Genomic DNA, 19,093 nt, shown 5'->3' with positions numbered 1-19,093 from the left:
GATTTGTAGCTATATTAAGGAGTATTTGGTGTGCATGCTTGTTTATGGGAACAAAAACCAGTCAATGCACAAGCATCTTGTGTGCTAGCGAATACTGTTCAAGATTTCATGTGGTGCAACCGTCCCAATGATACTTTGCAGCCAGCTACTCCAAGATGGTCTAAACCGCAGGCAGATTGGATAAAGTGTAATGTTGATTGTGCCCTCTTCGAAGCCGAAGGTAAATTTGGTGTTGGTATCTGTTTCCGAGACAACCTTGGACATCTTATCCAAGCTCACTCAATGGTTTTTCCCTCTATTTCAACCGCAATTGAGGATGAAGCTATTGCTCTACAACAAGCCCTTCAAATTGCTCTCGACCTGCGCGTTGTTTTTGAAACTGATTGTCAGCTTGTTGTGAATGTTGTCCTTAGTAATAGCCCATATGTTAATGAATTATGAAGTTTACTCTCTAATTGTAGGGCGTTGCTTTTTTCTAATGCTACTTATGCTCTAGATTATGTTAGGAGACAAGCTAATAGAGTCGCTCATAATCTTGCTTGAGCGTCTATATTACAAGCTAGTCCCAGTATTTTCAATCATCCTCCCTATTGTATTGACTCTATTATTTTGGATGAAATGAAATGAGCTATCTTCCCATTATAAAAAAAAAATACCTTATTGTGTCTTTATAATACTAATATCATTCGAATTTTGTTAGAATTATAATTTAGATATGCAAAAACCATCCAAATTAAACTATACTCCATCCGTCCAGAATTATAAGGAAAAAAAACTCATTTTCTTTATTTCAAATTATAAGAAAAATAAGATCAACTTTTATTATATTTAATTATGTTATTTCAAAAATTTATCTTTTTTTAAAGAGAAATTAAGTGCAAATTGCAATCATTTTGCTCTTCCTTTCATTTTCCCTATAACTAATAACCAATGAAAATTGTTTTAACATCTTTCTATGAAACTTATTTTAAGGATAAGACAAGAAACTATACTACAAACTATTGTGTTTTAGTTTTCTTAATAAATGTGAAATGAGTTTTTTTGATTGCTTATAATTTGGGACGGATGGAGTATTAAATTGGATTGAATCCATTTTTAAAAAAAAAAAAAAGGATCAAATTGGTACAATCTCTGGTTAATTTTAAAATGGTCATTCAAACACGGTTTTCCTTTTTGGATAAACATTTCACATCTCAACCAAGAGATTAAACTTAATTGGTTAATAAATATTTGTTGTTCATTTTCTTAAAAATCAAAGGGTTGATACAACAACAAAAAATTACCACAAAATCAATTCAAAGAGGAAGTCTTATTTAGGTACAACTCCAAATAAAATGTATTTGAACAAACACAAATAAATAAAAAACATTAAAAAAATCTAATCACATAATTTTTTTAAAAATTTAATATTTCAAATGTGATTATGTATCCAAATAAATTTGATATAATGTTGTGCCCGAATAAGTTTTTTTTTGTCAGATCGTCTAGTGGTTAGAATTTACCTTATAAGGTAAATAAATGGGGTGTCACAGCCCCTACATATAATAATGTATTGTGAGCTATGCTCACGGGACTGTGCCCGAATAAGTTTTACTCTCCTATAAACTTCACCTGGAGTATCCCTAAGTGACCGGCTATGATTGGGTTAATTTATTTATTTTTAGAACAAAAAAGAATATAGTTTAGTGCTAGCTATGAAGAAAGTGACCGGCTATGATTAGGTTAATTTGAAGATTACACAAGTGGAGGATAGGTTAATCAACTCTAGCTATGAAGGATAATAAAAATGTTGTAGCTAAACCTGGTGGTGCGATGCTTCTGGGTGGGATTAGTTAGAAGGGTGACGCAAATTTTAATTTAATGCTACTTTTTTTAAGGGTAATTTGATGCTACTTCTCATCCAATTTCCTTGGCTTTTCATGAAATGCTCATTTTTTTAATGGATGAAATGCTCATGTTAAAAGCTCTGTTATTATATTATATTATTCCATGTAATAAAATTCATCTCTATTTTCAAACAGTTCCAATCTAATCATCCAATTAAATTGTTGTTTTATTTTGTTTAAGTTGCATGTTAGAATGTAACGATCTTTAGCATATATAGCTTAGTCATATAATTTGTGCAACAAAAAAAAAAGACTTAGTCATATAATATAAATATATAAAAAGACTAAAATCTCACTTTTGCTCTCTCATAATTTGTTTAGGACCCAATTCAGTTATGGCAAAAATGATATTCAAATTAGACCTTAAATTAACATCTCTTATGTTTTGTTCCTCATAAAGATAAAGGTACCATGAAGACATGTAAAAATAGTTATCTCTTGATCTTCAGGGATTATAGCAATTTAAGTATATCCAGAAGAATAGTCATCTAAAACGCAATACCCCTCTTGTCGATGGCTTTGAACATAACTAACTCACATATTGCATGAAATAGGATAAATAATCACAATATCTAGCCATTTAATAATTTCCTTCTTCATTCGTTCATGATTGAATATATTCATTCATTCAAATTAATAGAGTACATCGATACAATGAAAATTCACTAAAAGTAAAAAGGATGAATCCGTAAACAAACTCACAACATCCATGTTAATAGCATAAAACGGCAAAGTACTAAAGCCTACACATACGACTATAGTTAAGTTTCCGAAATACCCATGTCTCCAGATTTGCAACGTTGACGACTCCAAAGTCATTGATTTGATCTGCACTGGATCGAAGCTGATCTGACAATCTGAGCTGAACAAATACCTGAACGAAACAAGAAAGACAAACAACGTCTCACAAAGATGACGAACAAAACAACGTCGCACTAAGACGACAAAATCACGAAAGAAAAAACGAAATAAATGTGAAAATCACTTATTTCAATAAAAGGGAATTAGAAAGAAGAAAAAAACGAGTTAGAAGGGTGATTTTGGGTCAAAAATTGATCATAAATCACCCCTCTTTGATGGATGAATTTCAATAAAAGGGAATTAGAAAGAAGAAAAAAAACGAGTTAGAAGGGTGATTTTGGGTCAAAAATTGACCCTAAATCACCCCTCTTTAATGGATGAAAGAGAACAAACTAGAGTTTTGGCGACAACTCTCAAAAAGAGAGAAGATCCAATTTTCTTTTGGCCTTCAATGTTGTTTTAGAATTTTCCACAAGCAAAATCCTATATAGTCAATGATGATTCCTCAGATGATGGGTTGTTCTTGATAATATCACGAGTCAATTCTAGTTATACTTTATCAACCAACGCTTAGGTGGTTCTTGATTTGGTTCCTTAACATCATTAACTCATCTTGCTCTAGTTTGTTCAAAAAAAAAACTCATCTTGCTCTGGTTCCTTACTAATATGTTTTTGATGATATGTAACTCAATTTTGCTATAATTATCTTTGCTTTTTAACAAATTTTATAATTACAATAACAACCGGGTGTTATTTCATTAAACGAGATTGACTACACAAATCAATTTATTTTTCTTTCTATAAGTCAAGAGTAAAATGACATAAAAAAAAGTGGAATACATCAAAGAAGAACAAAATGACAACTAAGTTGGTATTCAACTCTAATCAATTGTCAATTGCTCATATATATTATTAAAAAAAAAGGAAAAAAATTACATAAAAACAGGGGGGACATAAAACCTAACCCAGTCGATCCAAGCGAATAAACTCTAACGGAGAATACATCAAAGAAGAACAACACGGTGGATCCAACCCTAATAAATTCTAACAAACGAACACCATAACGATAGATGCTTGTGAGTACCAAGCAGGTCTATACTTTGGCGAATGATGCGATCGTCAACACGAAATCGGATCACGTACCATCAACCACCTTGCAAAAACCGCAACAAGCATTAACGACTCTTTCAAGTCTACACATTCCCATGTCAAACAAAAGGATAATCGGGATACGACAAACCCAAAACAAACACCTATCCAATACAATCCAATGAACCCACATGGTAGCGCGAACTCAGAGTTGCAAAACAAACTAGGTGAATGTGCAGTGCTTCTAATTTGGCGTATGAATCGTCTGTCAACACATAATGATTCAAGTTACATCAAGTCCCTCAAAAAAAAAAAAGCAAGTCATAACAACCCTTTCGAGTCAAACCAGTTCCATTATAACGCAGCGTCGCAACCTAAAATGAATCAACAAACGTCGGAACTTGGACCTTCAGAACAACAACAAAAAAGATCTTCTCATCTCTTGACGCAATGGATGCAAATCCGTAGACTTGAAATCATGCAGATCTCAACAGACCTGAGTTAAAATCAGGAATCAAAGCAAGATAAACGCCATACTAGTCAAATTCGAGAAAAAAACATGACCCAGACCCACAAGGGATTCGACACCCAAAACAACCAACAACATCTCCAATGACTGAATGAGGGTGCAGAAACACGACGTCGGCTAACCAGCCACCACCGTTGAGAATCCAGCAACGAAAGAACCAGTACCAACCTGCACGACCCAAACGAATCTAGACTGCCAGGCTATAAAAAAACCAAGGTGGTTCGCGGCGGCGGATCAAACCAGCACACCAGAGTCCACCAAAACAACCCCAAAAGAGGCTGAAGATGGTGACGCTGCGAACGGGAATGCAAGCGCAACATCCCAGTCATGCGCTACATCGTGACGGGAGATGAAAGGATGGAGGTGGACGGTGGAAATGGGAAAGGTTTTAGAGGACACATATCAAATTATACCATATTGTTGTAACATAAAACATATTTTGATCAGACTCATAAATCTTTAAATATTTTTTAATAATTTCTTTTATAGTTTTTCCAGGTCATCATATGCCTATATTGATCTTATTATTTTCTATTTGATCTACTCTCCTTATTACACAATCTATAGGTCTTCTCTCTACATACTCAAACTCCCTAAGTCTATTTTCCACCATTTATTCTACAATAGGTGTTACACCCCCCCCCCCCCCCCCCTCCTCCTCTCTCTAACTAATATTATCATCATTTTGAATCATATCTTATCCAATCTTATCATACATTCAACACAACTTCCTCATTTTGTACTATTTCCATCTCAAAATAACAGTCATTCAAGGTTTGCGCATGATTTTTAAGGAATGGTAAAATTAATTTCAACTACTAAAATACTCTTATTAATTGTAGCTAGTGGAGTAGTTAATATGAATGAAATTCAATAATTAAAGGTATAATAATGAGAAAAAAAATATGTTGCATTGCTATTATAAAGTGGCAATTATTTTGAGACATAGAAAAAAATGTTAAAGAGACAATTATTTTAAGACGGAGGGAGTAACAAACTTGAAATTAAGAATAGGCTTTATTGTAGTATACACTTATTTTATTCTAATGTTGTCTATTCACCTCCCAACATTCTGTTTCATACAACATTGTCAGTCTAACAACAGTTCGATAAAATTTTCCCTTCAACCTGACTGGTTCCTTCATATCATAAAACCCCTGAGATTCTTCTCCATTTTAAATATTTATGCACTTTGCTAAAATTACACTCCTTACACTTGTCTAACTTTTAATCAGACGGAAGTCATGTGCATCGAAGACTTCTCTTCAACCTTTCATTTAATTCCTCCATAGACTCTCAAAGAACGACTATTTGAGAGAGAGAGAGAGAGAGAGAGAGAGAGAGAGAGAGAGAGAGAGAGAGAGAGAGAGAGAGAGAGAGAGAGAGAGAGAGAGAGAGAGAGAGAGAGAGAGAGAGAGAGAGAGAGAGAGAGAGAGAGAGAGAGAGAGAAGAGAGAGAGAGAGAGAGAGAGAGAGAGAGAGAGAGAGAGAGAGAGAGAGAGAGAGAGAGAGAGAGAGAGAGAGAGAGAGAGAGAGAGAGAGAGAGAGAGAGAGAGAGAGAGAGAGAGAGAGCATGTATCCTCTTGGATGTGTTCAAAATACATCCAAATCTAAAATAAAAATATAAGGGCTTAAGGTTGATCCTTTGTGTAATCCTATTGTTATGAGAAAATTGTCGGAGACTCCGTCCTACGTCCTCTCAGTAGTCAAAACTACCTCATAAATATATTTGATAGCTTGAATTAAGCATTCCGAACTTCTTTCTTCTATAGGACTTTTCACAAAATATCTCTTGGTACTCAATCACGCGTCTTCTCTAAATCAATAAAAACTTAATGCAAGTAGTTTTTATCTATCTGATATCGCTCAATCATACTGCTTAATAAATATATTGTTTTCATGGTTGACCTCCCATGCATAAAACTAAATTGGTGATCAGTACTCGAGTGTCTTTTCTTAGTGTCCATTTAATCACTCTTTATCATAACTTCATAAATTTAATTCCAACATAATTTGCTCAATTTTGTATATCCCTCTTGTTATAAGCCATAATTAAAATATTTATTTTCCACTCATTTGGCATTTGCTTTGTCCTCGTAATTTCATTAATAAGTTTTGTGAGCCACCCAATGATCTATCTACAATACTTTTCCAAACTTCAATAAGTATGTTGTCTGGGGCTAACTGTCTTGCCATTACTTATCCTTTTCGTTTTTTGAAAAAGCATTGCTCATCCTTTTCATCTCTTATTTTACCTTGAATTCTTGGATTCGACGATAGTAATTAAGTTTTGATCATCCTCTATAACGTTTATCCTATTAGATTTCAGGAAGATCTCATATTCTTCTTTAAATAAGTTGTGAAGATACTTCTTTCATCCATCCTATATATCTTTTTCATGAACCAAAACTTTACCCTCTTAATCTTCAATATAATTCACTTGATCCAAGTCTCGTGTCTTTCTTTTATGTCTAAGGATTGGTAACCTATAAAAATCTTGAGTTCTTTCTTGTTTTGCCGCCTTCTTGGTCTGTCTTTGATCACTCTTGTAATTTTTCCAAGTTTCAACATTTTTACATCTTGTCTTGATAAATCTTTAAACCATTCATTTTTCATTATAACTTAACATTGAATACTTCCACAACCATGATTTTTTTAGCTCCAGGTCCATAACCTCTTGATTCTTACATCTCTTTTGCTGCTTATATACTCTCATGCGTCATCTTATCCCATATATAAGTTGCGCTTCCTTGGGACTTCCCGAAATCTCCTTCTAAAATCTTATGTTGGAAAATCATTTTATTTTCACCCTTTAAATTCCACCGCTTTATCCGTTGGATTCCACTACAGCTTCTGTTCTTCTCTCTCCTCTAAACAACCGTTACATCAATAACTAATAATTTATGTTGGGCAGTCAAGTTTTATCTCCATGTATGACTTTCAGTTCAAAAAAAAATCTTTATGTGTCATTTCCTAATAAGAAAGAAATCTATCTGAGAACTAGACATCATATTCTAGTATGTGATAAGATGATCATCTTTTTAATTCATTTTAAATCACGCATTAGTTGCAATGAGATCAAAAGTTGAAGAAAACTCTAAGATGGGTTTATCCCCCCATGAAAGCCCTTAAAACCTCTTGATCACCTCCTAGAAAAATCTTTTCTCCTTGTGATATATCATCAATTAAGCCTTCTAAAGCCTCCAAAAACATTATTTCAAGGTGTTTTTGTAACCCTACTAGATATACGTAAGCAGTAACAACATTAAAGGTGTCTTATTCCACTATAAATTTTAAGGGCTATGACCTGATCTTTTATCATTTTTGCAACCACAATGTCCTTCTTCCACTCCTTGCGCATAATAATGCATACCTCATCTTTGGATCTAATTTTTTCAGTGTACCAAAGCTGAAATCATGAACTATATCTATTTTGTTTGTCTTTTCACCCACCCACTTAGTTTTTTGTAGGCGTATATATAAAAATAATCTTCCTCCTAGTCATAGTGTTCATTATCTCCATAGATTTCTTCCAACAATGCTTATATTCCAAAATAAATTGTACTCTCATAGACTAACTTCTTTATCCACATCCATTCATGAAGATGTGGAATCCTTGTTTATTTTTCAGTGCATCCACACATTGATGCAGGGAATCTTCCTTATTTGACATTGTACCAAACTATACAAGTTGTTGCTTCCGGATCAGGACCTAACATTCATGTTATTACGTATTTAATCAATGTCATAGAAATTCAACAAAATTTTACGGTGGCTATTGAGGCGCAACATAACTCTCAATTTATCCGAGCTTAAAATCAACTATGCATAACAAGATCGACCATACGCAGAATTCAGCTTTAATACTTTTAATATATAATTATAACAAATTTTACAATTAACTATTAAAAATATAATAATTAATTTATAATTATCCATTTTTGGGTTTCATGGTGAAGTTAAATTACCTAGTGCACAACAATTTCAAATTTATCGAGCTGATCTAATGGCAGGGCACGTGGGGGGAAAGAGTAGTGAACACATGGGAAGGGAAGCTATAGACATAAATATAATGGAGGATTTGAGATTGAGGACCCATTGTGTAAGACATAGTCTTTAATAATAATGAAATGCAAAAGATAAACCAAGTTGGCAATTGGCGGGCCAGGCGGCTCCAACCAAAGGAGAGACATTAATGTTCTTATTCATCTTGCATGCCATGTGGTCCATCACTCAAAATTACAATAATGTCTTATGAATTTGTCTAACATGTATAAGATTGCAATGTTAAGGCAATTAAAAGTATTACTTCCTCTGTCCCAAATTGTATGACGTTTTGGGCATTTCACACATATTAAGAAATATAATTAATATTATGAGGGAAAGAGATATTACGAGTTGTTTTACAAAATTGTCCTCAATAAATGATATGAGAAAGATAAATGAATGAATTGAAAGAAGAGGGAGCAATAAATAGTTAAGGATATAATAGGAAAAGTAACATTAATTTTTCATTGGTATTGTAAAGCGACATATAATTTGGGACAAATATATTTTCTAAAATGACATACAATTTAGGACGGAGAAAGTAATTTTTCATTGAAAACAAACAATTATTTATTAAAAGCTACATATTTATTATAAAAATCACAAATTTCAAGTCAAAATTACTATTTTAAACTTCTTATCATGTGCAAATGATAAATTTGCACCTATAGGAAAACCATGTCTTATATACAAAAGTTTCTAATTAACACATTTATTGATTGCCTATTTTGGCGTTTCTCCCCATGTCTTGTCATTCTCATATAATGTTCCAATCTGTTTGTCTTTTTATATAAATAAATATTACCAGATGACGAAATACCATGATTAATTAAACAGTGTAGTGTATTATTATGGATACAGTCTCATTTCTAAACACGATTCATCGAAAACCTTTATTTAATTCGATATGCATAATGATAAAAATAAAATAAATAGTCCCGTGAGCCTAACTCAGTTGGCAGGGACAATGCATTATTATATGCAGGGGCCGGGGTTCGAACCCCGGACATCCCATTTATTCACTTTAAAAGTGAATTTCTAGACACTAGGCTACCTGATCAAAAATAATAAAATAAAAGAATAAAATAAAAAAATTATGCATGTTTATTGTGATGAGAATTTTCCTTCAAAATTCTCGTGAAATCCCACTCCCCTACGCCGGAAAAAAAAGGTAATTTCAATGATTAAAATAGATGACAATCGGATACTGCTTATGCAAATGCAAAGTGTTGATTTTAAGTCTCTAATTTTGGCCAATCGATCAATTTTTCTTAAAATTAATTGAAATATGTAGTTAGAAACATTCCTCAATGTTATGGATGTCTATTAAATCGATTTTTTACACGGGGATTTTTTTTTATAGAAAATTTTGATTGTAATAAAAAAAATCATCATGTTACAAATTTATTATTCACACTCGGAAACTCTTCAATATTCATACATTTTACACCATCGTCTTTATCTGAAAACTCACTCTTTATGCTATTTAACTCCCTTCCTCCATCCCCCCACCCCCACCAACCTCAATTCCCACATACATCACCAGTTGAGATGAATTAAAATAATTCATTAAAAACTAAGAATCTTTTGATGCATTACCATCGCTCTTCCCACTTTTACTCCGCAAAACAAGTATTACATACACCAATTTTCTCCCAAATTATGGCAGGAACCTTTGATTATCAGTATTCAAAACTAGACTTTTAGATTCGTTACTTTTCTTCCTCCTTCTCATTACCACAACAAAGCCTTTAGAAAACCTTATTCTAGCGACATTGAGAGCTTGGAGTTGACCAAGAACAACAAAATGAAACAACAACAACAACCAAATCTTATCCTACTAAATTGAATCAACTATATGGATCAAATTACGTCATAATGTTCTATCTGAAACAATATTTGTATTCAACTTATCAACCTCTAAATCTTTTCTAATACTTTCTCTTTTGGTTTTTCTAGGTATTCCTCTACCTATTCTAATACGACTCTCCTCCATCTTATCTACTCTCTGTACAACAACATCTATCGGTCTTCTCTTAACATGCCCAAACCACCTAAATTTATTTTGTATCATCTTTTCTACTGTAGCTACTACCCCAACTCTCTTTAATGATGTCTTTTTGAATCCTATCTCATTAAATCTTACCACTCATTCAACACACATCCTCATCTCCGATACGCTTACTAAATTTTCGTATTAGCCCAACACTTCGTATCATACAACATTGTCGGTCTAACTGTCGTCCGATACAATTTTTCTTTCAATTTAAATGACACTTTCTTATCGCATAAAACACATGAGGCTCTTCTCCAAAACAACGAAATGAACTTGAAACAAAAATAATTTGAAAAAGGAATGAAAACCAACAATGACGTTTTGGTAGGTGTTGGTGTTGTTTTGAAAAAAAGGGGCATATGTGTTACCCATTTTTTCCTTGTTCTTCCTCTCCTCTCTCTCCCTTTCCTGGGAAAAAAAAAACAGTCCCAATTTTTTTTTAAAAAAAGGATTTTTCATCTACTCTTTTGCTATAAACTAGATATTGTTCATAGATAATTTGCTATCAACATGTTATTTCTTTTTTTGAAAAATAATGATGACAATAGTATATATTGCTTTGTCCTTAAAAAAAAAATAGTATATATTGCTTTCGACAATGTTTTTAAGGAAGAACGAGATTGTGATTTGAGACCGTAAAAATGATGATCCAAATGACAATATTTTGAGTTTTTGACACTTTAAAATTTATAATTAATTTCTTCTTTGTTGGAAAATTCTAATTCTTTATGAAAATCCATATTTTAGCCATATTTTGAGTTTTTATGACGAGGAACAATGTTTAGCGATAGATTTTGCAAAATTAGGGTTTTTCAATTTAGACATTTGACTTCTCGTACTTTTTTAAAAAATAAATATAATTATTAAAATTGTCAATTTAATTTTAGTACTAATGACGTGAAAATGAAAATATGATGACGGTTTCATATCAACAATGCAATGTAGGATTCTTATCATTAATGAGAGTCATGTCACATCTTTAAAGAGGAGGGAGACTAAAAAAATTCATTGACTTTTTAAGTAGATGGACCAAAAAACTGATTTTCGAAAGGGGAGTATCAAAGTTAACAAAACTGAAAAATAGAGGAACCAAAATTACATTTCAGCATGTATTTTTTAAAATAATTTGTATTAATTTTATTTAGCAATAAGGAGATATTAGACTCTTATAAATGGATCATTGTGTACACTTTTTTTTAAAACAAATGAAAATGTCAAAATAATGTTTTCATAGTTTTAAATATACATTGTCTAATTAGTATTTCATTCTTTTTTTTTTCATCACAATTGTTTATTTCAAGATTCTCACATTTTTCATTAGCAAATTAAAATGAATACCTACTTATAAAAATGAAAATGTCACTTTTTATCCACTCCCCTCGCCAGTTTTCAAACATGAAGAAAATGAGAGACAAAGACTTTTTTATGTCGTTATATATGATCACCAGCTGTATCATGGTATACTCCCTCCATTTTATAATAACTGAGTTATTTGTAAAAAAAAATGTTTTAAAATAACTGAGTCATTTCACTTTTCAATACAATATTAATTACTTTTTTCTCTTTATAATTTTAATTAGTATTACTTTCATCATTCCAATTGAATATATTCCACTTTACATTTATGATAGTGGAAAATGCACCAATACTTAACAAATGCACTCAAAATTATTTTTCTCTCTCCTTCATTTATACATTTTTTTTAATACGTGTGAAATGAGCTTTTGGCTCGGTTAATCCGAAACGGAGGGAGTAGTTGCTTGCTTGCTAGTACTACACTCTAATACATACATACTTTTTTTGTTTTGTTTTTGAAAGGGTCTAATATATATATATATATATATATATATATATATATATATATATATATATATATATATATATATATATATATATATAAGACATCCTTGGGATGAAAGGTATCCTATCTCTAGCCACCAACCAGCTGGCCATGCATGTAATACAATACAATCAATGTACCTTAATTGTCCAAGCAACAAAAGATCAGAATATTACACATACAATACACTTCAGCTATCCCTTCCCAGACACGGCAAAATCGGTTAAAACATCCCTATTATTCTGTATATATGTTATTGATATTATAAATAGACATTGCTAACAATAATGGTGTGTCAACATTAACAAAATAAAGTACATGAGGAAAAACTAATAAAAGTTTATCCGTGACTTTATTGTTATTTTGAATATATTAAGTACATTATAAAAACTAAGTAAAATACACTCATCATCTCCTCCCGCAGCACATGATTTTTTTTTTAATACAATAGCATTTTTTTTTTAAATTTTCCTTCAACCTCTCTTAACATCTATGAAATGAATTTCTTTTATGACCAGAATACCCATTTCATTTCTTTTCTTATTGCTTCCCTTCTTTTCTTCGACCGCGCCAGATCAATTTGTTGATTGATCAAACATAAATGTACAATGAAAAAACGTCATAATCGACAAGGTCTTTTTTTTCATTATGAGGTATTAATTCTGTTTATAAGGTATTAATTCAAAATGGTAGATTGCAACGAAAACAATATATATTACATGCCGTTAAAAATGATGAATCTTTGAACAAACTCACAAGAGTCACGACATCCAAGTTAATAACATAAAAAACAAAATTCAAATAAAATTAAAAAGTTAAAAGTCAATGAAATACCCATCTATCATATATGTAGCATTGATGCCCAAGTCATTATTGGTTGAATATAGGGGTGTTCAAAACTGAACCAACCCAATCGAAAAACTGCAAAAAAACGCATTTAGTTTGGATGTATTCAGATCATTTTTTACTCAACCGCGTAGTTTGGTTCGATTTGCAGTTTTTATTTTACTAACCGAACCAAACCGCAACATAAGAAAAATGTCAACTATAACTATGTCACATAAACCAATACTCATAGAAACTTTTAAATATTGACATATTTTTTTCTCTTGTTAAGTTTCTTCTTTGTTTTTTATCTCAAAAATATATTTATGTACTCCTTAAAATTTTATAGAATGATAAAATCTTAGTATTTTACATTTCTTACATAATATAATTACTTTTCGTCCATATTTTTAATTTCGTTTATATAGTTTGATGAAAATAAAATTGTAATGTTAGATGAAATTTAAAATATTGTCGGAAATATGTTGTGTTATAGCTATTTAACTCGGTTTTAATGTTGTAAACAAAAAAAATGTAGTCTCCAAAAAACTCGCATCAACCGATCCAACTCAAATCGCGTTGGTTTGGTTCAGATTTTATTTTAAAAGTCAACCGACCAAACCAAACAGCATGCTTTGTTATCTTGCGGTTCAGATGACCTTTAACCTTAAAACCGAACCAAACCAAACCGCGAACACCTCTAGTTGAATCTATAATGAGTTAAGGTTGACTTGTCAATCTGAACATAACATGTAACACAACAAAATGAAAAATCAAACTACATCGCACCAATACAAGAAAAATCAAACAATAACGCATTCAAACGATGAAACAACAACAACAAAATTAGGCCTATGTGAATATTAACTTATTTAGACAAGAGATAAAAACGATGCATACGAGTCATTCATAAAAGCGACACAAAACCAAAGATAGAGAGAGAGAGTGAAACTTCTCTCTGGAAGAAAAAAAAAAAAAGGGTTTGGCTTAAATGACTGTTAGGCAATATATTTTAAGCTTAAATACACTTTTGATCCATTATTTAAAATAAAAATTATAAATCCATATTTTAAAAACATTTTTTGTTCTTCAATTGCACTATTTTTTTACTTTTTCACTTCTCATCTCATTTTTTGAGTCATTATTGTGTTATTTGACGATGCTTGCTATATAAACGGTTTTACATTATCGATAAATTACAATGATTCATATGATTGATTTTAAAAGTAATTACGACTAAAGTCAATTAATTTTATGATCAGATGATTATTATGACTATTTGCACAATTTTTTTTAGGTTAAAGTGCACTTTTCCCCCTCTAATTTTCAAAAACTTGCAATTTTGGCTCCCTAAGTACCAAAACCACAATTTAGCCCCCCTAAGATTTAGCCCCATTGCAACTTTGGTCCTTTTGACCAATTTTGACCTAGTCAACGCTGATATGGCATGCCACATGTGTATTTTTTAATTTTCTTTTTTTTAAAAGCCACATAATCATTTATTAAATTAAAAAAATTAAAAAAGAAATTGAAAAATTAAAAAAAAAATCAGAAATTGAAGAATTTTTTTTAAATCAGAATTTTTTTTAATTTTCTTTTCTACTTTTTTTAAATTTCTGATTTTTTAAAAGCCACATAATCATTTATTAAATTAAAAAAAAATCAGAAATTGAAGAATTTTTTTTAATTTCTGATTTTTTAAAAGCCACATAATCATTTATTAAATTAAAAAAGAAATTGAAAAATTAAAAAAAAATCAGAAATTGAAGAATTTTTTTTAAATCAGAATTTTTTTTAATTTTCTTTTCTATTTTTTTTATTTCTGATAATTAGATAAATGAAAAAAGAAATTGAAAAATTAAAAATCATAAATTAAAAAAAAAATAGAAAAGAAAATTAAAAAAGTTCTTCAATTTCTGATTTTTTTTAAAAATTCTGATTTTTTTTTATTTTTCAATTTTATTTTTCATTTTTCTAATTTAATAAATGATTATGTGGCTTTTAAAAAAAAGAAAATTAAAAAATCAGTAATTAAAAAAAATAGAAAAGAAAAGTAAAAAAAATTCTTCAATTTTTGATTTTTTTTAAAAATTCTGATTTTTTTTATTTTTTTAATTTAATAAATGATTATGTGGCTTTTAAAAAAAAAAAAAAATTAAAAAATACACATGTGGCATGCCAAATCGGCGTTGACTTGGTCAAAATTGGTCAAAAGGACCAAAGTTGCAATGGGGCTAAATCTTAGGGGGGTTAAATTGTGGTTTTGGTACTTAGGGGGTCAAAATTGCAAGTTTTTGAAAGTTAGGGGGGGAAAAGTGCACTTTAGCCTTTTTTTTATTACTGTGACTAAAATCTTTACCTACTGTGTGTAGGCAGATGTAACACCGGTGCAAAATGCTTCGAATTATGCGAAATCTTGAATTATAAGAGCATCTACAATGGTGATCTCTTCTTCTCTTGATTATTTTATGGGTCCCATTGTGACACATCATCTTAAAATAACTCACTTGTTTTCAACTCCAATGGTAAATTTTAAAAAACTCGTATTAGATCCCACAACTTTATCTCAGATATTATTATTATATTCATATTTAATTTTATTATACTCCCTCCATTTTAAAACGAGTGTCGTTTTAGCAAAAAAAAATATTTTGGTCCTATAAATATGTCAACTTTTTGTTTTAGTCCCTCTAAAAATTTTCTTCAACTTTTAGTCCCTACAAAATTTTCAATCACTACTTTTGGTCCCTATTTTTAATTTAATTTTTGTATTTTTTAATGAAATTGTGCAGAAATGTGTAAAATATTCTAAAAAAAATTCCTTAAAAAATTAGATTTTTTAACAAAACACAAATTAAATATGAATTTTTAACCATAAAAAATATAAAAATTCATATTAAATTCATGTTTTGTTAAAAAATTCTATATTTTTTTGGAGTGATTCTTATAATATTTTGAATTTTTCTGGATATTTTATTAAAAAATATGAATTCTACATATGAGTTTACTTTAAAAGAGGGACCAAAAGTGAAGATTGAAAATTTTATAGGGACTAAAAGTTGAAGGAAAATTTTAGAGGGACTAAAATGAAAAGTTGACATATTTATAGGGACCAATAATATATTTAAACCTAACTTAAAATATTAATTTAATTATATTGAATTAATATCAATACGAATAAAATACGGTAAAAAAAAATTCAATACAAAAAAATAAAAATAAAATAGAACTTAAATTTTAAAAATTAACATTAAATTCATCACATACATAATTAAAAACAAACCACCATCACAGTTTATAAACATTACAAACAATGAAAGAATTAATAAAAACATGGATGTGTACTAAAATGACATAACAGCTACTTTTTAATTGATTTCATAACCAAAATAACCATTACTCCCTCCGGTCTCAAATGTAAGAAACTTTTTATTTTTTTGGTTCATTCAATAAATGATGTATGTGGTCTTTTTTAAGATCACATACATCATTTATTGAATAAATTAAAAAAGTGAAAATTTTCTTACATTTGAGACTGGACCTTACGAAGGCACGGCTATTCTAAAGTGGAGTACTCCAACTAAAATTTTGCCGAAGTACTCAATTTGTGATACTCCAGTTGGCGGACAATTGATTGATTTATGTCAGCCGCGGAAGATGCTCTAAGGAACTTTCGTTTGAATTCTACTTAATAGGTAATTTTGACATTTTGCATTGGAATACATTGTCAACAAATTCAATTTTTAAATGAAATAATTTTTTATGCTTTCTCTTAAATAATGGAGGGTTAAAACGGTTTTTTTTATCAATTTAATCTTAAAACTATACTGTCTTTTCGATTTAACTTCTAAAATATATAAATATAAATATTAGGCTTTAAATTATATAAAATCGATCAATTTAGCCGCTGTTATAAATATATTATAGACCAAAATTGATAAATTTTCAAATATTTTAAAAATTAAATTGACGAATTTATCATACGTTAACTAATTATTTTATATAATTGAAATATAACCAACTTCTTATCAGAAAAAAATAATAATAAATCAGGCACGTTAGGAACAGGGGAAATTTCCGGGAACAGATAAGCTTTTGTTTTGCTACATAATTAAAATGTGGCACTATGCCTCAAATCTTGGTTTCTACTCCCTCTGTTGTTTTTTTAATTGTCACATTTTGACTTTTTACACAAATTAAGATACTAAATGTATTTCATTACTTTTGATGCAATAACTTATGTTTTGCCTATAATATCCTTAATTATTTAATATCATATATTTCTCTCTCTACAATAAATTATTAAGGGCATTATAGGAAAAACAACATTTAATGTTACATTGAACTTTGAAAGTGACAGTTAATTAAAAACAAAAAAATTATGTAAAAACGACAGTTATAAAAGAACGAAGGGAGTATAATTTTTATCAAGTTCTCTTGAATAAATGTGAAAAGAGACGGAGTGTGTAGGCTGTAGCTACTTTTCGTTTTTTTCCCTCAAACTGAAGATACATAATTCAAGGAGTCAATAGAGTGCAGAGGGAAAAAGAAGGCAAGTAATTGTTCTTCTAAGGAATCACATTGACAAATTTTTATAAGTTATATTTTTGTGTAAGTCATACCAAATATTATGATTAAAAATAAAATAATTTCCTTTCTTAAATGATAAATTTATAACACAATATTACTTGTCAATAAATATATTGTAATTTCTTTTAGTACACTATTTTATATATAATATTATAATTATTAAATAAAGTTTAAACCCTTAATTCAAAGTCTTGGCATCGCTACTGCTGCCCAAGACACCAGCAATGTGATGTCATGAGTTTTTGAAGTGACTCGTTGCTCATTGTAACACTTGAATGGATAAAGGGCATGCAAAAAGGATATGAATATTAATTACATTTTCATGAGAATGTATATATGTAAGACCTCATACAAAAAGGGGTAATATGAATTGTAACAACCTGTACTACGTACCACCTAATTGCATGAGAATGTAAGAACCATAAGTGGTCCTCCAAATGACTTTAACACGAGAATAATTAGCTGCTAAAAAGAAAAAGTCATTATTATTATTTGATTTGTGATTTAATCTTACTCTTATCATTCATACATTATTAATTTATTTATAAGCATTGAAAGTGACTCACGTTTATAATAAATATTCCATTCCAAACACTCTGTCCAATGTTTCTAACTTTTTCACCCCACTATTGTATATTGCTCTTCCTCGTGGAACCACAACCATTATCTCTCAAATTTACCTAATCAAATTTGTGTTTGAAATTATCAAATTATTTATTTATGTTCTCTTCTTAGATTCAACTACCATCAATAATTCGATGTTCTATTTGCACTATAATTAAGAGACTTTCTATTACACGCCATTGACTAGCAGAAAGAGAGAGGTGCACGTTGCTACTAAAAATTAAGTATTAGTAGTAGGTTCACATGGAAACACAGTTAAGATACACACACATTCTATTATGAAATTTCTGATTGATGAGATGAGGCACAAATACATACATACATACTTATATTAATTAAAATGACGCACACACTGCCAGCCAGCTTATTATTATTAACCTTAAAACAGCAGCAAACACTGAACAAAACCAAAAAGTTACTATGTTTCCTTTAAAAAAGTAAAGGGCGCATCGAATACGATGATGAACTTTTTTTTCATTTTCATTTCCAGATAAAGAAAGATATTTGTTCAAAACATCATCATATTATAGAGAAAGAACTGTTTGTATGTACGTACCTGATTCCTCCACCACTTGGTCTGTGCCTGTGGGGGCACTAATATATTTTTATTTTAATTGCAAAAATCATAGTTGAACAGAACCAATAAAATAAATAATGTGCACATTTCATTTCATTTGTTTATTGACGTCCCGTTCAAAAATATATATATATTTATTGACGTCATAAATCATAATGCCGACAATGATCAGTTGCTAAAAACTATGTGCTTAGCAAAAATAAATACTACTAGTATTATTACTAGAAAAT

The sequence above is a fragment of the Medicago truncatula genome, chromosome 1 (genome assembly GCF_003473485.1).
Source record: "Medicago truncatula cultivar Jemalong A17 chromosome 1, MtrunA17r5.0-ANR, whole genome shotgun sequence".
In the NCBI taxonomy this organism is placed as follows: Eukaryota; Viridiplantae; Streptophyta; class Magnoliopsida; order Fabales; family Fabaceae; genus Medicago; species Medicago truncatula.
Note: the sequence above shows the minus strand (reverse complement) of the source record.